The sequence below is a fragment of the Lithobates pipiens genome, unplaced genomic scaffold (assembly GCF_037356315.1).
Source record: "Lithobates pipiens isolate NorthernLeopardFrog02 unplaced genomic scaffold, aLitPip1_a1.2 Scaffold_18, whole genome shotgun sequence".
Lineage (NCBI taxonomy): Eukaryota > Metazoa > Chordata > Amphibia > Anura > Ranidae > Lithobates > Lithobates pipiens.
Window position 1 is genome coordinate 479017417 of NW_027507758.1, and position 25702 is coordinate 479043118.

General features: G+C 43.6%; 13 non-coding genes across 13 annotated transcripts; all 13 read right to left on the reverse strand.

Moving 5' to 3' along the window:
• Nucleotides 1–804: 804 nt before the first annotated feature.
• Nucleotides 805–877, reverse strand: TRNAF-GAA (transfer RNA phenylalanine (anticodon GAA)). Its single transcript has one exon. It is a non-coding gene; the product is annotated as a tRNA-Phe (tRNA).
• A 1995-nt stretch (nt 878–2872) lies between these two features.
• TRNAF-GAA (transfer RNA phenylalanine (anticodon GAA)) lies at nt 2873–2945 on the reverse strand. The gene has a single exon. It is a non-coding gene; the product is annotated as a tRNA-Phe (tRNA).
• A 3029-nt stretch (nt 2946–5974) lies between these two features.
• Nucleotides 5975–6047, reverse strand: TRNAF-GAA (transfer RNA phenylalanine (anticodon GAA)). Its single transcript has one exon. It is a non-coding gene; the product is annotated as a tRNA-Phe (tRNA).
• Nucleotides 6048–9406: 3359 nt separating this feature from the next.
• Nucleotides 9407–9479, reverse strand: TRNAF-GAA (transfer RNA phenylalanine (anticodon GAA)). Its single transcript has one exon. It is a non-coding gene; the product is annotated as a tRNA-Phe (tRNA).
• Nucleotides 9480–11474: 1995 nt separating this feature from the next.
• Nucleotides 11475–11547, reverse strand: TRNAF-GAA (transfer RNA phenylalanine (anticodon GAA)). Its single transcript has one exon. It is a non-coding gene; the product is annotated as a tRNA-Phe (tRNA).
• A 961-nt stretch (nt 11548–12508) lies between these two features.
• On the reverse strand, nt 12509–12581 carry TRNAF-GAA (transfer RNA phenylalanine (anticodon GAA)). Its single transcript has one exon. It is a non-coding gene; the product is annotated as a tRNA-Phe (tRNA).
• Nucleotides 12582–14552: 1971 nt separating this feature from the next.
• TRNAF-GAA (transfer RNA phenylalanine (anticodon GAA)) lies at nt 14553–14625 on the reverse strand. The gene has a single exon. It is a non-coding gene; the product is annotated as a tRNA-Phe (tRNA).
• A 1983-nt stretch (nt 14626–16608) lies between these two features.
• TRNAF-GAA (transfer RNA phenylalanine (anticodon GAA)) lies at nt 16609–16681 on the reverse strand. Its single transcript has one exon. It is a non-coding gene; the product is annotated as a tRNA-Phe (tRNA).
• A 1995-nt stretch (nt 16682–18676) lies between these two features.
• Nucleotides 18677–18749, reverse strand: TRNAF-GAA (transfer RNA phenylalanine (anticodon GAA)). The gene has a single exon. It is a non-coding gene; the product is annotated as a tRNA-Phe (tRNA).
• A 961-nt stretch (nt 18750–19710) lies between these two features.
• TRNAF-GAA (transfer RNA phenylalanine (anticodon GAA)) lies at nt 19711–19783 on the reverse strand. The gene has a single exon. It is a non-coding gene; the product is annotated as a tRNA-Phe (tRNA).
• A 949-nt stretch (nt 19784–20732) lies between these two features.
• Nucleotides 20733–20805, reverse strand: TRNAF-GAA (transfer RNA phenylalanine (anticodon GAA)). Its single transcript has one exon. It is a non-coding gene; the product is annotated as a tRNA-Phe (tRNA).
• Nucleotides 20806–22785: 1980 nt separating this feature from the next.
• Nucleotides 22786–22858, reverse strand: TRNAF-GAA (transfer RNA phenylalanine (anticodon GAA)). The gene has a single exon. It is a non-coding gene; the product is annotated as a tRNA-Phe (tRNA).
• A 961-nt stretch (nt 22859–23819) lies between these two features.
• On the reverse strand, nt 23820–23892 carry TRNAF-GAA (transfer RNA phenylalanine (anticodon GAA)). The gene has a single exon. It is a non-coding gene; the product is annotated as a tRNA-Phe (tRNA).
• Between the last annotated feature and the right edge of the window lie 1810 nt (nt 23893–25702).

Consider the following 25702-nt stretch of genomic DNA (forward strand, 5'->3'; position numbering starts at 1 on the left):
TGTTAGGAACAACAGGCACATGAGAAGCGAAAGAATCAAACACGCACTGGCCTAATTCATGGGAAAGTCATATAATCAAAGGTAGGGTTATCCCTGTTCAGGATACAACAATTGCCGAAACCCGGGATCGAACCTGGAACCTTTAAATCTTCAGTCTAACGCTCTCCCAACTGAGCTATTTCGGCACTTTAGAAAGCGTTTGTCCAGGAGACACGTGGCACCGTGCGTCGACTCGAAGGGGTCATTGAGCCCTTAAAGGAGGTTTATAGTCACAGCATCCACTTTTATTTGATAACATCAGCATTGTACCCACAGTAAAAACAATAGTTATTTTTGACAAGCTCGGTTCAAAAATCTCCTTTCATGTTGTGGTTGATGCCTGTCTGCTGGCCATCTATTTCCACAACTTCCTAGATTTCCAGCATAGTTTTCAGTTTCTCCCCTGATTTTTACTTTCCGTTTCTAAGGACTACACATCAAAAAAGTCATTTTTCTTTCAAATGCGGCTAGGTCTTGTTCCCACGGCTTTCATTGGTATATTGCAGGTGAAAATGAAACATGCTGGACTTTTCTTCCCAAGGCTCTGCAGAACTATGCGTTGGTGTACAAATGTCCTATGAAGAAGAAGGGATATTTTGACTTGTCCTTGCACATTGGCTGAGAAAAGCATAAACTGCGGGATGTTGCACAATTGCGTTTCTGCTGAGCCCCAGACCTTAGTCTGCTCTAAACAACTTTCTCAAACTCCTGCTTGGTCTTCCTTTTCTTGTCAGAAAGCGGTACACCAAAAGGAGCAGGTACAGTTGCCGAAACCCGGGATCGAACCAGGGACCTTTAGATCTTCAGTCTAACGCTCTCCCAACTGAGCTATTTCGGCCTTTTCTGCCTAACCTTGATGACAATTCTGGGGTACCATGTGCTGGTGTGAAGGAATGACAATGACAAGTGACATTTTTATGTCTATGCATTTAGCCGGAAAGGAAAACAGGCAGCAAGATACTTTACTTTGTTCCAGGTGAAACTAAGCAACCACCCTGTTAGGACAACAGGCACATGAGAAGCGAAAGAATCAAACACGCACTGGCCTAATTCATGGGAAAGTCATATAATCAAAGGTAGGGTTATCCCTGTTCAGGATACAACAATTGCCAAAACCCAGGATCGAACCAGGGACCTTTAGATCTTCAGTCTAACGCTCTCCCAACTGAGCTATTTCGGCACTTTAGAAAGCATTTGTCCAGGAGACACGTGGCACCGTGCGTCGACTCGAAGGGGTCATTGAGCCCTTAAAGGAGGTTTATAGTCACAGCATCCACTTTTATTTGATAACATCAGCATTGTACCCACAGTAAAAACAATAGTTATTTTTGACAAGCTTGGTTCAAAAATCTCCTTTCATGTTGTGATTGATGCCTGTCTGCTGGCCATCTATTTCCACAACTTCCTAGATTTCCAGCATAGTTTTCAGTTTCTCCCCTGATTTTTACTTTCCGTTTCTAAGGACTACACATCAAAAAAGTCATTTTTCTTTCAAATGCGGCTAGGTCTTGTTCCCACGGCTTTCATTGGTATATTGCAGGTGAAAATGAAACATGCTGGACTTTTCTTCCCAAGGCTCTGCAGAACTATGCGTTGGTGTACAAATGTCCTATGAAGAAGAAGGGATATTTTGACTTGTCCTTGCACATTGGCTGAGAAAAGCATAAACTGCGGGATGTTGCACAATTGCGTTTCTGCTGAGCCCCAGACCTTAGTCTGCTCTAAACAACTTTCTCAAACTCCTGCTTGGTCTTCCTTTTCTTGTCAGAAAGCGGTACACCAAAAGGAGCAGGTACAGTTGCCGAAACCCGGGATCGAACCAGGGACCTTTAGATCTTCAGTCTAACGCTCTCCCAACTGAGCTATTTTGGCCTTTTCTGCCTAACCTTGATGACAATTCTGGGGTACCATGTGCTGGTGTGAAGGAATGACGATGACGAGTGACATTTTTATGTCTATGCATTTAGCCGGAAAGGAAAACAGGCAGCAAGATACTTTACTTTGTTCCAGGTGAAACTAAGCAACCACCCTGTTAGGACAACAGGCACATGAGAAGCGAAAGAATCAAACACGCACTGGCCTAATTCATGGGAAAGTCATATAATCAAAGGTAGGGTTATCCCTGTTCAGGATACAACAATTGCCAAAACCCGGGATCGAACCAGGGACCTTTAGATCTTCAGTCTAACGCTCTCCCAACTGAGCTATTTCGGCACTTTGGAAAGCGTTTGTCCAGGAGACACGTGGCACCGTGCGTCGACTCGAAGGGGTCATTGAGCCCTTAAAGGAGGTTTATAGTCACAGCATCCACTTTTATTTGATAACATCAGCATTGTACCCACAGTAAAAACAATCGTTATTTTTGACAAGCTCGGTTCAAAAATCTCCTTTCATGTTGTGATTGATGCCTGTCTGCTGGCCATCTATTTCCACAACTTCCTAGATTTCCAGCATAGTTTTCAGTTTCTCCCCTGATTTTTACTTTCCGTTTCTAAGGACTACACATCAAAAAAGTCATTTTTCTTTCAAATGCGGCTAGGTCTTGTTCCCACGGCTTTCATTGGTATATTGCAGGTGAAAATGAAACATGCTGGACTTTTCTTCCCAAGGCTCTGCAGAACTATGCGTTGGTGTACAAATGTCCTATGAAGAAGAAGGGATATTTTGACTTGTCCTTGCACATTGGCTGAGAAAAGCATAAACTGCGGGATGTTGCACAATTGCGTTTCTGCTGAGCCCCAGACCTTAGTCTGCTCTAAACAACTTTCTCAAACTCCTGCTTGGTCTTCCTTTTCTTGTCAGAAAGCGGTACACCAAAAGGAGCAGGTACAGTTGCCGAAACCCGGGATCGAACCAGGGACCTTTAGATCTTCAGTCTAACGCTCTCCCAACTGAGCTATTTCGGCCTTTTCTGCCTAATCTTGATGACAATTCTGGGGTACCATGTGCTGGTGTGAAGGAATGACAATGACGAGTGACATTTTTATGTCTATGCATTTAGCCGGAAAGGAAAACAGGCAGCAAGATACTTTACTTTGTTCCAGGTGAAACTAAGCAACCACCCTGTTAGGACAACAGGCACATGAGAAGTGAAAGAATCAAACACGCACTGGCCTAATTCATGGAAAAGTCATATAATCAAAGGTAGGGTTATCCCTGTTCAGGATACAACAATTGCCGAAACCCGGGATCGAACCAGGAACCTTTAGATCTTCAGTCTAACGCTCTCCCAACTGAGCTATTTCGGCACTTTAGAAAGCGTTTGTCCAGGAGACACGTGGCACCGTGCGTCGACTCGAAGGGGTCATTGAGCCCTTAAAGGAGGTTTATAGTCACAGCATCCACTTTTATTTGATAACATCAGCATTGTACCCACAGTAAAAACAATAGTTATTTTTGACAAGCTCGGTTCAAAAATCTCCTTTCATGTTGTGATTGATGCCTGTCTGCTGGCCATCTATTTCCACAACTTCCTAGATTTCCAGCATAGTTTTCAGTTTCTCCCCTGATTTTTACTTTCCGTTTCTAAGGACTACACATCAAAAAAGTCATTTTTCTTTCAAATGCGGCTAGGTCTTGTTCCCACGGCTTTCATTGGTATATTGCAGGTGAAAATGAAACATGCTGGACTTTTCTTCCCAAGGCTCTGCAGAACTATGCGTTGGTGTACAAATGTCCTATGAAGAAGAAGGGATATTTTGACTTGTCCTTGCACATTGGCTGAGAAAAGCATAAACTGCGGGATGTTGCACAATTGCGTTTCTGCTGAGCCCCAGACCTTAGTCTGCTCTAAACAACTTTCTCAAACTCCTGCTTGGTCTTCCTTTTCTTGTCAGAAAGCGGTACACCAAAAGGAGCAGGTACAGTTGCCGAAACCCGGGATCGAACCAGGGACCTTTAGATCTTCAGTCTAACGCTCTCCCAACTGAGCTATTTCAGCCTTTTCTGCCTAGCCTTGATGACAATTCTGGGGTACCATGTGCTGGTGTGAAGGAATGACAATGACGAGTGACATTTTTATGTCTATGCATTTAGCCGGAAAGGAAAACAGGCAGCAAGATACTTTACTTTGTTCCAGGTGAAACTAAGCAACCACCCTGTTAGGACAACAGGCACATGAGAAGCGAAAGAATCAAACACGCACTGGCCTAATTCATGGGAAAGTCATATAATCAAAGGTAGGGTTATCCCTGTTCAGGATACAACAATTGCCGAAACCCGGGATCGAACCAAGAACCTTTAGATCTTCAGTCTAACGCTCTCCCAACTGAGCTATTTCGGCACTTTAGAAAGCGTTTGTCCAGGAGACACGTGGCACCGTGCGTCGACTCGAAGGGGTCATTGAGCCCTTAAAGGAGGTTTATAGTCACAGCATCCACTTTTATTTGATAACATCAGCATTGTACCCACAGTAAAAACAATAGTTATTTTTGACAAGCTCGGTTCAAAAATCTCCTTTCATGTTGTGATTGATGCCTGTCTGCTGGCCATCTATTTCCACAACTTCCTAGATTTCCAGCATAGTTTTCAGTTTCTCCCCTGATTTTTACTTTCCGTTTCTAAGGACTACACATCAAAAAAGTCATTTTTCTTTCAAATGCGGCTAGGTCTTGTTCCCACGGCTTTCATTGGTATATTGCAGGTGAAAATGAAACATGCTGGACTTTTCTTCCCAAGGCTCTGCAGAACTATGCGTTGGTGTACAAATGTCCTATGAAGAAGAAGGGATATTTTGACTTGTCCTTGCACATTGGCTGAGAAAAGCATAAACTGCGGGATGTTGCACAATTGCGTTTCTGCTGAGCCCCAGACCTTAGTCTGCTCTAAACAACTTTCTCAAACTCCTGCTTGGTCTTCCTTTTCTTGTCAGAAAGCGGTACACCAAAAGGAGCAGGTACAGTTGCCGAAACCCGGGATCGAACCAGGGACCTTTAGATCTTCAGTCTAACACTCTCCCAACTGAGCTATTTCGGCCTTTTCTGCCTAATCTTGATGACAATTCTGGGGTACCATGTGCTGGTGTGAAGGAATGACAATGACAAGTGACATTTTTATGTCTATGCATTTAGCCGGAAAGGAAAACAGGCAGCAAGATACTTTACTTTGTTCCAGGTGAAACTAAGCAACCACCCTGTTAGGACAACAGGCACATGAGAAGCGAAAGAATCAAACACGCACTGGCCTAATTCATGGGAAAGTCATATAATCAAAGGTAGGGTTATCCCTGTTCAGGATACAACAATTGCCAAAACCCAGGATCAAACCAGGGAACTTTAGATCTTCAGTCTAACGCTCTCCCAACTGAGCTATTTCGGCACTTTAGAAAGCATTTGTCCAGGAGACACGTGGCACCGTGCGTCGACTCGAAGGGGTCAATGAGCCCTTAAAGGAGGTTTATAGTCACAGCATCCACTTTTATTTGATAACATCAGCATTGTACCCACAGTAAAAACAATAGTTATTTTTGACAAGCTTGGTTCAAAAATCTCCTTTCATGTTGTGATTGATGCCTGTCTGCTGGCCATCTATTTCCACAACTTCCTAGATTTCCAGCATAGTTTTCAGTTTCTCCCCTGATTTTTACTTTCCGTTTCTAAGGACTACACATCAAAAAAGTCATTTTTCTTTCAAATGCGGCTAGGTCTTGTTCCCACGGCTTTCATTGGTATATTGCAGGTGAAAATGAAACATGCTGGACTTTTCTTCCCAAGGCTCTGCAGAACTATGCGTTGGTGTACAAATGTCCTATGAAGAAGAAGGGATATTTTGACTTGTCCTTGCACATTGGCTGAGAAAAGCATAAACTGCGGGATGTTGCACAATTGCGTTTCTGCTGAGCCCCAGACCTTAGTCTGCTCTAAACAACTTTCTCAAACTCCTGCTTGGTCTTCCTTTTCTTGTCAGAAAGCGGTACACCAAAAGGAGCAGGTACAGTTGCCGAAACCCGGGATCGAACCAGGGACCTTTAGATCTTCAGTCTAACGCTCTCCCAACTGAGCTATTTCGGCCTTTTCTGCCTAATCTTGATGACAATTCTGGGGTACCATGTGCTGGTGTGAAGGAATGACAATGACGAGTGACATTTTTATGTCTATGCATTTAGCCGGAAAGGAAAACAGGCAGCAAGATACTTTACTTTGTTCCAGGTGAAACTAAGCAACCACCCTGTTAGGACAACAGGCACATGAGAAGTGAAAGAATCAAACACGCACTGGCCTAATTCATGGAAAAGTCATATAATCAAAGGTAGGGTTATCCCTGTTCAGGATACAACAATTGCCGAAACCCGGGATCGAACCAGGAACCTTTAGATCTTCAGTCTAACGCTCTCCCAACTGAGCTATTTCGGCACTTTAGAAAGCGTTTGTCCAGGAGACACGTGGCACCGTGCGTCGACTCGAAGGGGTCATTGAGCCCTTAAAGGAGGTTTATAGTCACAGCATCCACTTTTATTTGATAACATCAGCATTGTACCCACAGTAAAAACAATAGTTATTTTTGACAAGCTCGGTTCAAAAATCTCCTTTCATGTTGTGATTGATGCCTGTCTGCTGGCCATCTATTTCCACAACTTCCTAGATTTCCAGCATAGTTTTCAGTTTCTCCCCTGATTTTTACTTTCCGTTTCTAAGGACTACACATCAAAAAAGTCATTTTTCTTTCAAATGCGGCTAGGTCTTGTTCCCACGGCTTTCATTGGTATATTGCAGGTGAAAATGAAACATGCTGGACTTTTCTTCCCAAGGCTCTGCAGAACTATGCGTTGGTGTACAAATGTCCTATGAAGAAGAAGGGATATTTTGACTTGTCCTTGCACATTGGCTGAGAAAAGCATAAACTGCGGGATGTTGCACAATTGCGTTTCTGCTGAGCCCCAGACCTTAGTCTGCTCTAAACAACTTTCTCAAACTCCTGCTTGGTCTTCCTTTTCTTGTCAGAAAGCGGTACACCAAAAGGAGCAGGTACAGTTGCCGAAACCCGGGATCGAACCAGGGACCTTTAGATCTTCAGTCTAACGCTCTCCCAACTGAGCTATTTCAGCCTTTTCTGCCTAGCCTTGATGACAATTCTGGGGTACCATGTGCTGGTGTGAAGGAATGACAATGACGAGTGACATTTTTATGTCTATGCATTTAGCCGGAAAGGAAAACAGGCAGCAAGATACTTTACTTTGTTCCAGGTGAAACTAAGCAACCACCCTGTTAGGACAACAGGCACATGAGAAGCGAAAGAATCAAACACGCACTGGCCTAATTCATGGGAAAGTCATATAATCAAAGGTAGGGTTATCCCTGTTCAGGATACAACAATTGCCGAAACCCGGGATCGAACCAAGAACCTTTAGATCTTCAGTCTAACGCTCTCCCAACTGAGCTATTTCGGCACTTTAGAAAGCGTTTGTCCAGGAGACACGTGGCACCGTGCGTCGACTCGAAGGGGTCATTGAGCCCTTAAAGGAGGTTTATAGTCACAGCATCCACTTTTATTTGATAACATCAGCATTGTACCCACAGTAAAAACAATAGTTATTTTTGACAAGCTCGGTTCAAAAATCTCCTTTCATGTTGTGATTGATGCCTGTCTGCTGGCCATCTATTTCCACAACTTCCTAGATTTCCAGCATAGTTTTCAGTTTCTCCCCTGATTTTTACTTTCCGTTTCTAAGGACTACACATCAAAAAAGTCATTTTTCTTTCAAATGCGGCTAGGTCTTGTTCCCACGGCTTTCATTGGTATATTGCAGGTGAAAATGAAACATGCTGGACTTTTCTTCCCAAGGCTCTGCAGAACTATGCGTTGGTGTACAAATGTCCTATGAAGAAGAAGGGATATTTTGACTTGTCCTTGCACATTGGCTGAGAAAAGCATAAACTGCGGGATGTTGCACAATTGCGTTTCTGCTGAGCCCCAGACCTTAGTCTGCTCTAAACAACTTTCTCAAACTCCTGCTTGGTCTTCCTTTTCTTGTCAGAAAGCGGTACACCAAAAGGAGCAGGTACAGTTGCCGAAACCCGGGATCGAACCAGGGACCTTTAGATCTTCAGTCTAACACTCTCCCAACTGAGCTATTTCGGCCTTTTCTGCCTAATCTTGATGACAATTCTGGGGTACCATGTGCTGGTGTGAAGGAATGACAATGACAAGTGACATTTTTATGTCTATGCATTTAGCCGGAAAGGAAAACAGGCAGCAAGATACTTTACTTTGTTCCAGGTGAAACTAAGCAACCACCCTGTTAGGACAACAGGCACATGAGAAGCGAAAGAATCAAACACGCACTGGCCTAATTCATGGGAAAGTCATATAATCAAAGGTAGGGTTATCCCTGTTCAGGATACAACAATTGCCAAAACCCAGGATCAAACCAGGGAACTTTAGATCTTCAGTCTAACGCTCTCCCAACTGAGCTATTTCGGCACTTTAGAAAGCATTTGTCCAGGAGACACGTGGCACCGTGCGTCGACTCGAAGGGGTCAATGAGCCCTTAAAGGAGGTTTATAGTCACAGCATCCACTTTTATTTGATAACATCAGCATTGTACCCACAGTAAAAACAATAGTTATTTTTGACAAGCTTGGTTCAAAAATCTCCTTTCATGTTGTGATTGATGCCTGTCTGCTGGCCATCTATTTCCACAACTTCCTAGATTTCCAGCATAGTTTTCAGTTTCTCCCCTGATTTTTACTTTCCGTTTCTAAGGACTACACATCAAAAAAGTCATTTTTCTTTCAAATGCGGCTAGGTCTTGTTCCCACGGCTTTCATTGGTATATTGCAGGTGAAAATGAAACATGCTGGACTTTTCTTCCCAAGGCTCTGCAGAACTATGCGTTGGTGTACAAATGTCCTATGAAGAAGAAGGGATATTTTGACTTGTCCTTGCACATTGGCTGAGAAAAGCATAAACTGCGGGATGTTGCACAATTGCGTTTCTGCTGAGCCCCAGACCTTAGTCTGCTCTAAACAACTTTCTCAAACTCCTGCTTGGTCTTCCTTTTCTTGTCAGAAAGCGGTACACCAAAAGGAGCAGGTACAGTTGCCGAAACCCGGGACCTTTAGATCTTCATTCTAACGCTCTCCCAACTGAGCTATTTCGGCCTTTTCTGCCTAACCTTGATGACAATTCTGGGGTACCATGTGCTGGTGTGAAGGAATGACAATGACGAGTGACATTTTTATGTCTATGCATTTAGCCGGAAAGGAAAACAGGCAGCAAGATACTTTACTTTGTTCCAGGTGAAACTAAGCAACCACCCTGTTAGGACAACAGGCACATGAGAAGCGAAAGAATCAAACACGCACTGGCCTTATTCATGGGAAAGTCATATAATCAAAGGTAGGGTTATCCCTGTTCAGGATACAACAATTGCCGAAACCTGGGATCGAACCAGGGACCTTTAGATCTTCAGTCTAACGCTCTCCCAACTGAGCTATTTCGGCACTTTAGAAAGGGTTTGGCCAGGAGACACGTGGCACCGTGCGTCGACTCGAAGGGGTCATTGAGCCCTTAAAGGAGGTTTATAGTCACAGCATCCACTTTTATTTGATAACATCAGCATTGTACCCACACTAAAAACAATAGTTATTTTTGACAAGCTCGGTTCAAAAATCTCCTTTCATGTTGTGATTGATGCCTGTCTGCTGGCCATCTATTTCCACAACTTCCTAGATTTCCAGCATAGTTTTCAGTTTCTCCCCTGATTTTTACTTTCCGTTTCTAAGGACTACACATCAAAAAAGTCATTTTTCTTTCAAATGCGGCTAGGTCTTGTTCCCACGGCTTTCATTGGTATATTGCAGGTGAAAATGAAACATGCTGGACTTTTCTTCCCAAGGCTCTGCAGAACTATGCGTTGGTGTACAAATGTCCTATGAAGAAGAAGGGATATTTTGACTTGTCCTTGCACATTGGCTGAGAAAAGCATAATCTGCGGGATGTTGCACAATTGCGTTTCTGCTGAGCCCCAGACCTTAGTCTGCTCTAAACAACTTTCTCAAACTCCTGCTTGGTCTTCCTTTTCTTGTCAGAAAGCGGTACACCAAAAGGAGCAGGTACAGTTGCCGAAACCCGGCTTCGAAGCAGGGACCTTTAGATCTTCAGTCTAACGCTCTCCCAACTGAGCTATTTCAGCCTTTTCTGCCTAATCTTGATGACAATTCTGGGGTACCATGTGCTGGTGTGAAGGAATGACAATGACGAGTGACATTTTTATGTCTATGCATTTAGCCGGAAAGGAAAACAGGCAGCAAGATACTTTACTTTGTTCCAGGTGAAACTAAGCAACCACCCTGTTAGGACAACAGGCACATGAGAAGCGAAAGAATCAAACACGCACTGGCCTAATTCATGGGAAAGTCATATAATCAAAGGTAGGGTTATCCCTGTTCAGGATACAACAATTGCCAAAACCCGGGATCGAACCAGGGACCTTTAGATCTTCAGTCTAACGCTCTCCCAACTGAGCTATTTCGGCACTTTAGAAAGCGTTTGTCCAGGAGACACGTGGCACCGTGCGTCGACTCAAAGGGGTCATTGAGCCCTTAAAGGAGGTTTATAGTCACAGCATCCACTTTTATTTGATAACATCAGCATTGTACCCACAGTAAAAACAATAGTTATTTTTGACAAACTCGGTTCAAAAATCTCCTTTCATGTTGTGATTGATGCCTGTCTGCTGGCCATCTATTTCCACAACTTCCTAGATTTCCAGCATAGTTTTCAGTTTCTCCCCTGATTTTTACTTTCCGTTTCTAAGGACTACACATCAAAAAAGTCATTTTTCTTTCAAATGCGGCTAGGTCTTGTTCCCACGGCTTTCATTGGTATATTGCAGGTGAAAATGAAACATGCTGGACTTTTCTTCCCAAGGCTCTGCAGAACTATGCGTTGGTGTACAAATGTCCTATGAAGAAGAAGGGATATTTTGACTTGTCCTTGCACATTGGCTGAGAAAAGCATAAACTGCGGGATGTTGCACAATTGCGTTTCTGCTGAGCCCCAGACCTTAGTCTGCTCTAAACAACTTTCTCAAACTCCTGCTTGGTCTTCCTTTTCTTGTCAGAAAGCGGTACACCAAAAGGAGCAGGTACAGTTGCCGAAACCCGGGATCGAACCAGGGACCTTTAGATCTTCAGTCTAACGCTCTCCCAACTGAGCTATTTCAGCCTTTTCTGCCTAATCTTGATGACAATTCTGGGGTACCATGTGCTGGTGTGAAGGAATGACAATGACGAGTGACATTTTTATGTCTATGCATTTAGCCGGAAAGGAAAACAGGCAGCAAGATACTTTACTTTGTTCCAGGTGAAACTAAGTAACCACCCTGTTAGGACAACAGGCACATGAGAAGCGAAAGAATCAAACACGCACTGGCCTAATTCATGGGAAAGTCATATAATCAAAGGTAGGGTTATCCCTGTTCAGGATACAACAATTGCCGAAACCCGGGATCGAACCAGGGACCTTTAGATCTTCAGTCTAACGCTCTCCCAACTGAGCTATTTCGGCACGTTAGAAAGCGTTTGTCCAGGAGACACGTGGCACCGTGCGTCGACTCGAAGGGGTCATTGAGCCCTTAAAGGAGGTTTATAGTCACAGCATCCACTTTTATTTGATAACATCAGCATTGTACCCACAGTAAAAACAATAGTTATTTTTGACAAGCTCGGTTCAAAAATCTCCTTTCATGTTGTGATTGATGCCTGTCTGCTGGCCATCTATTTCCACAACTTCCTAGATTTCCAGCATAGTTTTCAGTTTCTCCCCTGATTTTTACTTTCTGTTTCTAAGGACTACACATCAAAAAAGTCATTTTTCTTTCAAATGCGGCTAGGTCTTGTTCCCACGGCTTTCATTGGTATATTGCAGGTGAAAATGAAACATGCTGGACTTTTCTTCCCAAGGCTCTGCAGAACTATGCGTTGGTGTACAAATGTCCTATGAAGAAGAAGGGATATTTTGACTTGTCCTTGCACATTGGCTGAGAAAAGCATAAACTGCGGGATGTTGCACAATTGCGTTTCTGCTGAGCCCCAGACCTTAGTCTGCTCTAAACAACTTTCTCAAACTCCTGCTTGGTCTTCCTTTTCTTGTCAGAAAGCGGTACACCAAAAGGAGCAGGTACAGTTGCCGAAACCCGGGATCGAACCAGGGACCTTTAGATCTTCAGTCTAACGCTCTCCCAACTGAGCTATTTCAGCCTTTTCTGCCTAATCTTGATGACAATTCTGGGGTACCATGTGCTGGTGTGAAGGAATGACAATGACGAGTGACATTTTTATGTCTATGCATTTAGCCGGAAAGGAAAACAGGCAGCAAGATACTTTACTTTGTTCCAGGTGAAACTAAGCAACCACCCTGTTAGGACAACAGGCACATGAGAAGCGAAAGAATCAAACACGCACTGGCCTTATTCATGGGAAAGTCATATAATCAAAGGTAGGGTTATCCCTGTTCAGGATACAACAATTGCCGAAACCCGGGATCGAACCAGGGACCTTTAGATCTTCAGTCTAACGCTCTCCCAACTGAGCTATTTCGGCACTTTAGAAAGCGTTTGTCCAGGAGACACGTGGCACCGTGCGTCGACTCGAAGGGGTCATTGAGCCCTTAAAGGAGGTTTATAGTCACAGCATCCACTTTTATTTGATAACATCAGCATTGTACCCACAGTAAAAACAATAGTTATTTTTGACAAGCTCGGTTCAAAAATCTCCTTTCATGTTGTGATTGATGCCTGTCTGCTGGCCATCTATTTCCACAACTTCCTAGATTTCCAGCATAGTTTTCAGTTTCTCCCCTGATTTTTACTTTCCGTTTCTAAGGACTACACATCAAAAAAGTCATTTTTCTTTCAAATGCGGCTAGGTCTTGTTCCCACGGCTTTCATTGGTATATTGCAGGTGAAAATGAAACATGCTGGACTTTTCTTCCCAAGGCTCTGCAGAACTATGCGTTGGTGTACAAATGTCCTATGAAGAAGAAGGGATATTTTGACTTGTCCTTGCACATTGGCTGAGAAAAGCATAAACTGCGGGATGTTGCACAATTGCGTTTCTGCTGAGCCCCAGACCTTAGTCTGCTCTAAACAACTTTCTCAAACTCCTGCTTGGTCTTCCTTTTCTTGTCAGAAAGCGGTACACCAAAAAGAGCATGTACAGTTGCCGAAACCCGGGACCTTTAGATCTTCATTCTAACGCTCTCCCAACTGAGCTATTTCGGCCTTTTCTGCCTAATCTTGATGACAATTCTGGGGTACCATGTGCTGGTGTGAAGGAATGACAATGACGAGTGACATTTTTATGTCTATGCATTTAGCCGGAAAGGAAAACAGGCAGCAAGATACTTTACTTTGTTCCAGGTGAAACTAAGCAACCACCCTGTTAGGACAACAGGCACATGAGAAGCGAAAGAATCAAACACGCACTGGCCTAATTCATGGGAAAGTCATATAATCAAAGGTAGGGTTATCCCTGTTCAGGATACAACAATTGCCAAAACCCAGGATCAAACCAGGGAACTTTAGATCTTCAGTCTAACGCTCTCCCAACTGAGCTATTTCGGCACTTTAGAAAGCATTTGTCCAGGAGACACGTGGCACCGTGCGTCGACTCGAAGGGGTCAATGAGCCCTTAAAGGAGGTTTATAGTCACAGCATCCACTTTTATTTGATAACATCAGCATTGTACCCACAGTAAAAACAATAGTTATTTTTGACAAGCTTGGTTCAAAAATCTCCTTTCATGTTGTGATTGATGCCTGTCTGCTGGCCATCTATTTCCACAACTTCCTAGATTTCCAGCATAGTTTTCAGTTTCTCCCCTGATTTTTACTTTCCGTTTCTAAGGACTACACATCAAAAAAGTCATTTTTCTTTCAAATGCGGCTAGGTCTTGTTCCCACGGCTTTCATTGGTATATTGCAGGTGAAAATGAAACATGCTGGACTTTTCTTCCCAAGGCTCTGCAGAACTATGCGTTGGTGTACAAATGTCCTATGAAGAAGAAGGGATATTTTGACTTGTCCTTGCACATTGGCTGAGAAAAGCATAAACTGCGGGATGTTGCACAATTGCGTTTCTGCTGAGCCCCAGACCTTAGTCTGCTCTAAACAACTTTCTCAAACTCCTGCTTGGTCTTCCTTTTCTTGTCAGAAAGCGGTACACCAAAAGGAGCAGGTACAGTTGCCGAAACCCGGGACCTTTAGATCTTCATTCTAACGCTCTCCCAACTGAGCTATTTCGGCCTTTTCTGCCTAACCTTGATGACAATTCTGGGGTACCATGTGCTGGTGTGAAGGAATGACAATGACGAGTGACATTTTTATGTCTATGCATTTAGCCGGAAAGGAAAACAGGCAGCAAGATACTTTACTTTGTTCCAGGTGAAACTAAGCAACCACCCTGTTAGGACAACAGGCACATGAGAAGCGAAAGAATCAAACACGCACTGGCCTTATTCATGGGAAAGTCATATAATCAAAGGTAGGGTTATCCCTGTTCAGGATACAACAATTGCCGAAACCTGGGATCGAACCAGGGACCTTTAGATCTTCAGTCTAACGCTCTCCCAACTGAGCTATTTCGGCACTTTAGAAAGGGTTTGGCCAGGAGACACGTGGCACCGTGCGTCGACTCGAAGGGGTCATTGAGCCCTTAAAGGAGGTTTATAGTCACAGCATCCACTTTTATTTGATAACATCAGCATTGTACCCACACTAAAAACAATAGTTATTTTTGACAAGCTCGGTTCAAAAATCTCCTTTCATGTTGTGATTGATGCCTGTCTGCTGGCCATCTATTTCCACAACTTCCTAGATTTCCAGCATAGTTTTCAGTTTCTCCCCTGATTTTTACTTTCCGTTTCTAAGGACTACACATCAAAAAAGTCATTTTTCTTTCAAATGCGGCTAGGTCTTGTTCCCACGGCTTTCATTGGTATATTGCAGGTGAAAATGAAACATGCTGGACTTTTCTTCCCAAGGCTCTGCAGAACTATGCGTTGGTGTACAAATGTCCTATGAAGAAGAAGGGATATTTTGACTTGTCCTTGCACATTGGCTGAGAAAAGCATAATCTGCGGGATGTTGCACAATTGCGTTTCTGCTGAGCCCCAGACCTTAGTCTGCTCTAAACAACTTTCTCAAACTCCTGCTTGGTCTTCCTTTTCTTGTCAGAAAGCGGTACACCAAAAGGAGCAGGTACAGTTGCCGAAACCCGGCTTCGAAGCAGGGACCTTTAGATCTTCAGTCTAACGCTCTCCCAACTGAGCTATTTCAGCCTTTTCTGCCTAATCTTGATGACAATTCTGGGGTACCATGTGCTGGTGTGAAGGAATGACAATGACGAGTGACATTTTTATGTCTATGCATTTAGCCGGAAAGGAAAACAGGCAGCAAGATACTTTACTTTGTTCCAGGTGAAACTAAGCAACCACCCTGTTAGGACAACAGGCACATGAGAAGCGAAAGAATCAAACACGCACTGGCCTAATTCATGGGAAAGTCATATAATCAAAGGTAGGGTTATCCCTGTTCAGGATACAACAATTGCCAAAACCCAGGATCAAACCAGGGAACTTTAGATCTTCAGTCTAACGCTCTCCCAACTGAGCTATTTCGGCACTTTAGAAAGCATTTGTCCAGGAGACACGTGGCACCGTGCGTCGACTCGAAGGGGTCAATGAGCCCTTAAAGGAGGTTTATAGTCACAGCATCCACTTTTATTTGATAACATCAGCATTGTACCCACAGTAAAAACAATAGTTATTTTTGACAAGCTTGGTTCAAAAATCTCCTTTCATGTTGTGATTGATGCCTGTCTGCTGGCCATCTATTTCCACAACTTCCTAGATTTCCAGCATAGTTTTCAGTTTCTCCCCTGATTTTTACTTTCCGTTTCTAAGGACTACACATCAAAAAAGTCATTTTTCTTTCAAATGCGGCTAGGTCTTGTTCCCACGGCTTTCATTGGTATATTGCAGGTGAAAATGAAACATGCTGGACTTTTCTTCCCAAGGCTCTGCAGAACTATGCGTTGGTGTACAAATGTCCTATGAAGAAGAAGGGATATTTTGACTTGTCCTTGCACATTGGCTGAGAAAAGCATAAACTGCGGGATGTTGCACAATTGCGTTTCTGCTGAGCCCCAGACCTTAGTCTGCTCTAAACAACTTTCTCAAACTCCTGCTTGGTCTTCCTTTTCTTGTCAGAAAGCGGTACACCAAAAGGAGCAGGTACAGTTGCCGAAACCCGGGACCTTTAGATCTTCATTCTAACGCTCTCCCAACTGAGCTATTTCGGCCTTTTCTGCCTAACCTTGATGACAATTCTGGGGTACCATGTGCTGGTGTGAAGGAATGACAATGACGAGTGACATTTTTATGTCTATGCATTTAGCCGGAAAGGAAAACAGGCAGCAAGATACTTTACTTTGTTCCAGGTGAAACTAAGCAACCACCCTGTTAGGACAACAGGCACATGAGAAGCGAAAGAATCAAACACGCACTGGCCTTATTCATGGGAAAGTCATATAATCAAAGGTAGGGTTATCCCTGTTCAGGATACAACAATTGCCGAAACCTGGGATCGAACCAGGGACCTTTAGATCTTCAGTCTAACGCTCTCCCAACTGAGCTATTTCGGCACTTTAGAAAGGGTTTGGCCAGGAGACACGTGGCACCGTGCGTCGACTCGAAGGGGTCATTGAGCCCTTAAAGGAGGTTTATAGTCACAGCATCCACTTTTATTTGATAACATCAGCATTGTACCCACACTAAAAACAATAGTTATTTTTGACAAGCTCGGTTCAAAAATCTCCTTTCATGTTGTGATTGATGCCTGTCTGCTGGCCATCTATTTCCACAACTTCCTAGATTTCCAGCATAGTTTTCAGTTTCTCCCCTGATTTTTACTTTCCGTTTCTAAGGACTACACATCAAAAAAGTCATTTTTCTTTCAAATGCGGCTAGGTCTTGTTCCCACGGCTTTCATTGGTATATTGCAGGTGAAAATGAAACATGCTGGACTTTTCTTCCCAAGGCTCTGCAGAACTATGCGTTGGTGTACAAATGTCCTATGAAGAAGAAGGGATATTTTGACTTGTCCTTGCACATTGGCTGAGAAAAGCATAATCTGCGGGATGTTGCACAATTGCGTTTCTGCTGAGCCCCAGACCTTAGTCTGCTCTAAACAACTTTCTCAAACTCCTGCTTGGTCTTCCTTTTCTTGTCAGAAAGCGGTACACCAAAAGGAGCAGGTACAGTTGCCGAAACCCGGCTTCGAAGCAGGGACCTTTAGATCTTCAGTCTAACGCTCTCCCAACTGAGCTATTTCAGCCTTTTCTGCCTAATCTTGATGACAATTCTGGGGTACCATGTGCTGGTGTGAAGGAATGACAATGACGAGTGACATTTTTATGTCTATGCATTTAGCCGGAAAGGAAAACAGGCAGCAAGATACTTTACTTTGTTCCAGGTGAAACTAAGCAACCACCCTGTTAGGACAACAGGCACATGAGAAGCGAAAGAATCAAACACGCACTGGCCTAATTCATGGGAAAGTCATATAATCAAAGGTAGGGTTATCCCTGTTCAGGATACAACAATTGCCAAAACCCGGGATCGAACCAGGGACCTTTAGATCTTCAGTCTAACGCTCTCCCAACTGAGCTATTTCGGCACTTTAGAAAGCGTTTGTCCAGGAGACACGTGGCACCGTGCGTCGACTCAAAGGGGTCATTGAGCCCTTAAAGGAGGTTTATAGTCACAGCATCCACTTTTATTTGATAACATCAGCATTGTACCCACAGTAAAAACAATAGTTATTTTTGACAAACTCGGTTCAAAAATCTCCTTTCATGTTGTGATTGATGCCTGTCTGCTGGCCATCTATTTCCACAACTTCCTAGATTTCCAGCATAGTTTTCAGTTTCTCCCCTGATTTTTACTTTCCGTTTCTAAGGACTACACATCAAAAAAGTCATTTTTCTTTCAAATGCGGCTAGGTCTTGTTCCCACGGCTTTCATTGGTATATTGCAGGTGAAAATGAAACATGCTGGACTTTTCTTCCCAAGGCTCTGCAGAACTATGCGTTGGTGTACAAATGTCCTATGAAGAAGAAGGGATATTTTGACTTGTCCTTGCACATTGGCTGAGAAAAGCATAAACTGCGGGATGTTGCACAATTGCGTTTCTGCTGAGCCCCAGACCTTAGTCTGCTCTAAACAACTTTCTCAAACTCCTGCTTGGTCTTCCTTTTCTTGTCAGAAAGCGGTACACCAAAAGGAGCAGGTACAGTTGCCGAAACCCGGGATCGAACCAGGGACCTTTAGATCTTCAGTCTAACGCTCTCCCAACTGAGCTATTTCAGCCTTTTCTGCCTAATCTTGATGACAATTCTGGGGTACCATGTGCTGGTGTGAAGGAATGACAATGACGAGTGACATTTTTATGTCTATGCATTTAGCCGGAAAGGAAAACAGGCAGCAAGATACTTTACTTTGTTCCAGGTGAAACTAAGTAACCACCCTGTTAGGACAACAGGCACATGAGAAGCGAAAGAATCAAACACGCACTGGCCTAATTCATGGGAAAGTCATATAATCAAAGGTAGGGTTATCCCTGTTCAGGATACAACAATTGCCGAAACCCGGGATCGAACCAGGGACCTTTAGATCTTCAGTCTAACGCTCTCCCAACTGAGCTATTTCGGCACGTTAGAAAGCGTTTGTCCAGGAGACACGTGGCACCGTGCGTCGACTCGAAGGGGTCATTGAGCCCTTAAAGGAGGTTTATAGTCACAGCATCCACTTTTATTTGATAACATCAGCATTGTACCCACAGTAAAAACAATAGTTATTTTTGACAAGCTCGGTTCAAAAATCTCCTTTCATGTTGTGATTGATGCCTGTCTGCTGGCCATCTATTTCCACAACTTCCTAGATTTCCAGCATAGTTTTCAGTTTCTCCCCTGATTTTTACTTTCTGTTTCTAAGGACTACACATCAAAAAAGTCATTTTTCTTTCAAATGCGGCTAGGTCTTGTTCCCACGGCTTTCATTGGTATATTGCAGGTGAAAATGAAACATGCTGGACTTTTCTTCCCAAGGCTCTGCAGAACTATGCGTTGGTGTACAAATGTCCTATGAAGAAGAAGGGATATTTTGACTTGTCCTTGCACATTGGCTGAGAAAAGCATAAACTGCGGGATGTTGCACAATTGCGTTTCTGCTGAGCCCCAGACCTTAGTCTGCTCTAAACAACTTTCTCAAACTCCTGCTTGGTCTTCCTTTTCTTGTCAGAAAGCGGTACACCAAAAGGAGCAGGTACAGTTGCCGAAACCCGGGATCGAACCAGGGACCTTTAGATCTTCAGTCTAACGCTCTCCCAACTGAGCTATTTCAGCCTTTTCTGCCTAATCTTGATGACAATTCTGGGGTACCATGTGCTGGTGTGAAGGAATGACAATGACGAGTGACATTTTTATGTCTATGCATTTAGCCGGAAAGGAAAACAGGCAGCAAGATACTTTACTTTGTTCCAGGTGAAACTAAGCAACCACCCTGTTAGGACAACAGGCACATGAGAAGCGAAAGAATCAAACACGCACTGGCCTTATTCATGGGAAAGTCATATAATCAAAGGTAGGGTTATCCCTGTTCAGGATACAACAATTGCCGAAACCCGGGATCGAACCAGGGACCTTTAGATCTTCAGTCTAACGCTCTCCCAACTGAGCTATTTCGGCACTTTAGAAAGCGTTTGTCCAGGAGACACGTGGCACCGTGCGTCGACTCGAAGGGGTCATTGAGCCCTTAAAGGAGGTTTATAGTCACAGCATCCACTTTTATTTGATAACATCAGCATTGTACCCACAGTAAAAACAATAGTTATTTTTGACAAGCTCGGTTCAAAAATCTCCTTTCATGTTGTGATTGATGCCTGTCTGCTGGCCATCTATTTCCACAACTTCCTAGATTTCCAGCATAGTTTTCAGTTTCTCCCCTGATTTTTACTTTCCGTTTCTAAGGACTACACATCAAAAAAGTCATTTTTCTTTCAAATGCGGCTAGGTCTTGTTCCCACGGCTTTCATTGGTATATTGCAGGTGAAAATGAAACATGCTGGACTTTTCTTCCCAAGGCTCTGCAGAACTATGCGTTGGTGTACAAATGTCCTATGAAGAAGAAGGGATATTTTGACTTGTCCTTGCACATTGGCTGAGAAAAGCATAAACTGCGGGATGTTGCACAATTGCGTTTCTGCTGAGCCCCAGACCTTAGTCTGCTCTAAACAACTTTCTCAAACTCCTGCTTGGTCTTCCTTTTCTTGTCAGAAAGCGGTACACCAAAAAGAGCATGTACAGTTGCCGAAACCCGGGACCTTTAGATCTTCATTCTAACGCTCTCCCAACTGAGCTATTTCGGCCTTTTCTGCCTAATCTTGATGACAATTCTGGGGTACCATGTGCTGGTGTGAAGGAATGACAATGACGAGTGACATTTTTATGTCTATGCATTTAGCCGGAAAGGAAAACAGGCAGCAAGATACTTTACTTTGTTCCAGGTGAAACTAAGCAACCACCCTGTTAGGACAACAGGCACATGAGAAGCGAAAGAATCAAACACGCACTGGCCTAATTCATGGGAAAGTCATATAATCAAAGGTAGGGTTATCCCTGTTCAGGATACAACAATTGCCGAAACCCGGGATCGAACCAGGGACCTTTAGATCTTCAGTCTAACGCTCTCCCAACTGAGCTATTTCGGCACTTTAGAAAGTGTTTGTCCAGGAGACACGTGGCACCGTGCGTCGACTCGAAGGGGTCATTGAGCCCTTAAAGGAGGTTTATAGTCACAGCATCCACTTTTATTTGATAACATCAGCATTGTACCCACAGTAAAAACAATAGTTATTTTTGACAAGCTCGGTTCAAAAATCTCCTTTCATGTTGTGATTGATGCCTGTCTGCTGGCCATCTATTTCCACAACTTCCTAGATTTCCAGCATAGTTTTCAGTTTCTCCCCTGATTTTTACTTTCCGTTTCTAAGGACTACACATCAAAAAAGTCATTTTTCTTTCAAATGCGGCTAGGTCTTGTTCCCACGGCTTTCATTGGTATATTGCAGGTGAAAATGAAACATGCTGGACTTTTCTTCCCAAGGCTCTGCAGAACTATGCGTTGGTGTACAAATGTCCTATGAAGAAGAAGGGATATTTTGACTTGTCCTTGCACATTGGCTGAGAAAAGCATAAACTGCGGGATGTTGCACAATTGCGTTTCTGCTGAGCCCCAGACCTTAGTCTGCTCTAAACAACTTTCTCAAACTCCTGCTTGGTCTTCCTTTTCTTGTCAGAAAGCGGTACACCAAAAGGAGCAGGTACAGTTGCCGAAACCCGGGATCGAACCAGGGACCTTTAGATCTTCAGTCTAACGCTCTCCCAACTGAGCTATTTCAGCCTTTTCTGCCTAATCTTGATGACAATTCTGGGGTACCATGTGCTGGTGTGAAGGAATGACAATGACGAGTGACATTTTTATGTCTATGCATTTAGCCGGAAAGGAAAACAGGCAGCAAGATACTTTACTTTGTTCCAGGTGAAACTAAGCAACCACCCTGTTAGGACAACAGGCACAGGAGAAGCGAAAGAATCAAACACGCACTGGCCTAATTCATGGGAAAGTCATATAATCAAAGGTAGGGTTATCCCTGTTCAGGACACAATTGCCGAAACCTGGGATCGAACCAGGGACCTTTAGATCTTCAGTCTAACGATCTCCCAACTGAGCTATTTCGGCACTTTAGAAAGCGTTTGTCCAGGAGACACGTGGCACCGTGCGTCGACTCGAAGGGGTCATTGAGCCCTTAAAGGAGGTTTATAGTCACAGCATCCACTTTTATTTGATAACATCAGCATTGCACCCACAGTAAAAACAATAGTTATTTTTGACAAGCTCGGTTCAAAAATCTCCTTTCATGTTGTGATTGATGCCTGTCTGCTGGCCATCTATTTCCACAACTTCCTAGATTTCCAGCATAGTTTTCAGTTTCTCCCCTGATTTTTACTTTCCGTTTCTAAGGACTACACATCAAAAAAGTCATTTTTCTTTCAAATGCGGCTAGGTCTTGTTCCCACGGCTTTCATTGGTATATTGCAGGTGAAAATGAAACATGCTGGACTTTTCTTCCCAAGGCTCTGCAGAACTATGCGTTGGTGTACAAATGTCCTATGAAGAAGAAGGGATATTTTGACTTGTCCTTGCACATTGGCTGAGAAAAGCATAAACTGCGGGATGTTGCACAATTGCGTTTCTGCTGAGCCCCAGACCTTAGTCTGCTCTAAACAACTTTCTCAAACTCCTGCTTGGTCTTCCTTTTCTTGTCAGAAAGCGGTACACCAAAAAGAGCATGTACAGTTGCCGAAACCCGGGACCTTTAGATCTTCATTCTAACGCTCTCCCAACTGAGCTATTTCGGCCTTTTCTGCCTAATCTTGATGACAATTCTGGGGTACCATGTGCTGGTGTGAAGGAATGACAATGACGAGTGACATTTTTATGTCTATGCATTTAGCCGGAAAGGAAAACAGGCAGCAAGATACTTTACTTTGTTCCAGGTGAAACTAAGCAACCACCCTGTTAGGACAACAGGCACATGAGAAGCGAAAGAATCAAACACGCACTGGCCTAATTCATGGGAAAGTCATATAATCAAAGGTAGGGTTATCCTTGTTCAGGATACAACAATTGCCGAAACCCGGGATCGAACCAGGGACCTTTAGATCTTCAGTCTAACGCTCTCCCAACTGAGCTATTTCGGCACTTTAGAAAGCGTTTGTCCAGGAGACACGTGGCACCGTGCGTCGACTCGAAGGGGTCATTGAGCCCTTAAAGGAGGTTTATAGTCACAGCATCCACTTTTATTTGATAACATCAGCATTGTACCCACAGTAAAAACAATAGTTATTTTTGACAAGCTCGGTTCAAAAATCTCCTTTCATGTTGTGATTGATGCCTGTCTGCTGGCCATCTATTTCCACAACTTCCTAGATTTCCAGCATAGTTTTCAGTTTCTCCCCTGATTTTTACTTTCCGTTTCTAAGGACTACACATCAAAAAAGTCATTTTTCTTTCAAATGCGGCTAGGTCTTGTTCCCACGGCTTTCATTGGTATATTGCAGGTGAAAATGAAACATGCTGGACTTTTCTTCCCAAGGCTCTGCAGAACTATGCGTTGGTGTACAAATGTCCTATGAAGAAGAAGGGATATTTTGACTTGTCCTTGCACATTGGCTGAGAAAAGCATAAACTGCGGGATGTTGCACAATTGCGTTTCTGCTGAGCCCCAGACCTTAGTCTGCTCTAAACAACTTTCTCAAACTCCTGCTTGGTCTTCCTTTTCTTGTCAGAAAGCGGTACACCAAAAGGAGCAGGTACAGTTGCCGAAACCCGGGATCGAACCAGAGACCTTTAGATCTTCAGTCTAACGCTCTCCCAACTGAGCTATTTCAGCCTTTTCTGCCTAATCTTGATGACAATTCTGGGGTACCATGTGCTGGTGTGAAGGAATGACAATGACGAGTGACATTTTTATGTCTATGCATTTAGCCGGAAAGGAAAACAGGCAGCAAGATACTTTACTTTGTTCCAGGTGAAACTAAGCAACCACCCTGTTAGGACAACAGGCACATGAGAAGCGAAAGAATCAAACACGCACTGGCCTTATTCATGGGAAAGTCATATAATCAAAGGTAGGGTTATCCCTGTTCAGGATACAACAATTGCCGAAACCCGGGATCGAACCAGGGACCTTTAGATCTTCAGTCTAACGCTCTCCCAACTGAGCTATTTCGGCACTTTAGAAAGCGTTTGTCCAGGAGACACGTGGCACCGTGCGTCGACTCGAAGGGGTCATTGAGCCCTTAAAGGAGGTTTATAGTCACAGCATCCACTTTTATTTGATAACATCAGCATTGCACCCACAGTAAAAACAATAGTTATTTTTGACAAGCTCGGTTCAAAAATCTCCTTTCATGTTGTGATTGATGCCTGTCTGCTGGCCATCTATTTCCACAACTTCCTAGATTTCCAGCATAGTTTTCAGTTTCTCCCCTGATTTTTACTTTCCGTTTCTAAGGACTACACATCAAAAAAGTCATTTTTCTTTCAAATGCGGCTAGGTCTTGTTCCCACGGCTTTCATTGGTATATTGCAGGTGAAAATGAAACATGCTGGACTTTTCTTCCCAAGGCTCTGCAGAACTATGCGTTGGTGTACAAATGTCCTATGAAGAAGAAGGGATATTTTGACTTGTCCTTGCACATTGGCTGAGAAAAGCATAAACTGCGGGATGTTGCACAATTGCGTTTCTGCTGAGCCCCAGACCTTAGTCTGCTCTAAACAACTTTCTCAAACTCCTGCTTGGTCTTCCTTTTCTTGTCAGAAAGCGGTACACCAAAAAGAGCATGTACAGTTGCCGAAACCCGGGACCTTTAGATCTTCATTCTAACGCTCTCCCAACTGAGCTATTTCGGCCTTTTCTGCCTAACCTTGATGACAATTCTGGGGTACCATGTGCTGGTGTGAAGGAATGACAATGACGAGTGACATTTTTATGTCTATGCATTTAGCCGGAAAGGAAAACAGGCAGCAAGATACTTTACTTTGTTCCAGGTGAAACTAAGCAACCACCCTGTTAGGACAACAGGCACATGAGAAGCGAAAGAATCAAACACGCACTGGCCTAATTCATGGGAAAGTCATATAATCAAAGGTAGGGTTATCCCTGTTCAGGATACAACAATTGCCGAAACCCGGGATCGAACCAGGGACCTTTAGATCTTCAGTCTAACGCTCTCCCAACTGAGCTATTTTGGCACTTTAGAAAGCGTTTGTCCAGGAGACACGTGGCACCGTGCGTCGACTCGAAGGGGTCATTGAGCCCTTAAAGGAGGTTTATAGTCACAGCATCCACTTTTATTTGATAACATCAGCATTGTACCCACAGTAAAAACAATAGTTATTTTTGACAAACTCGGTTCAAAAATCTCCTTTCATGTTGTGATTGATGCCTGTCTGCTGGCCATCTATTTCCACAACTTCCTAGATTTCCAGCATAGTTTTCAGTTTCTCCCCTGATTTTTACTTTCCGTTTCTAAGGACTACACATCAAAAAAGTCATTTTTCTTTCAAATGCGGCTAGGTCTTGTTCCCACGGCTTTCATTGGTATATTGCAGGTGAAAATGAAACATGCTGGACTTTTCTTCCCAAGGCTCTGCAGAACTATGCGTTGGTGTACAAATGTCCTATGAAGAAGAAGGGATATTTTGACTTGTCCTTGCACATTGGCTGAGAAAAGCATAAACTGCGGGATGTTGCACAATTGCGTTTCTGCTGAGCCCCAGACCTTAGTCTGCTCTAAACAACTTTCTCAAACTCCTGCTTGGTCTTCCTTTTCTTGTCAGAAAGCGGTACACCAAAAGGAGCAGGTACAGTTGCCGAAACCCGGGATCGAACCAGGGACCTTTAGATCTTCAGTCTAACGCTCTCCCAACTGAGCTATTTCAGCCTTTTCTGCCTAATCTTGATGACAATTCTGGGGTACCATGTGCTGGTGTGAAGGAATGACAATGACGAGTGACATTTTTATGTCTATGCATTTAGC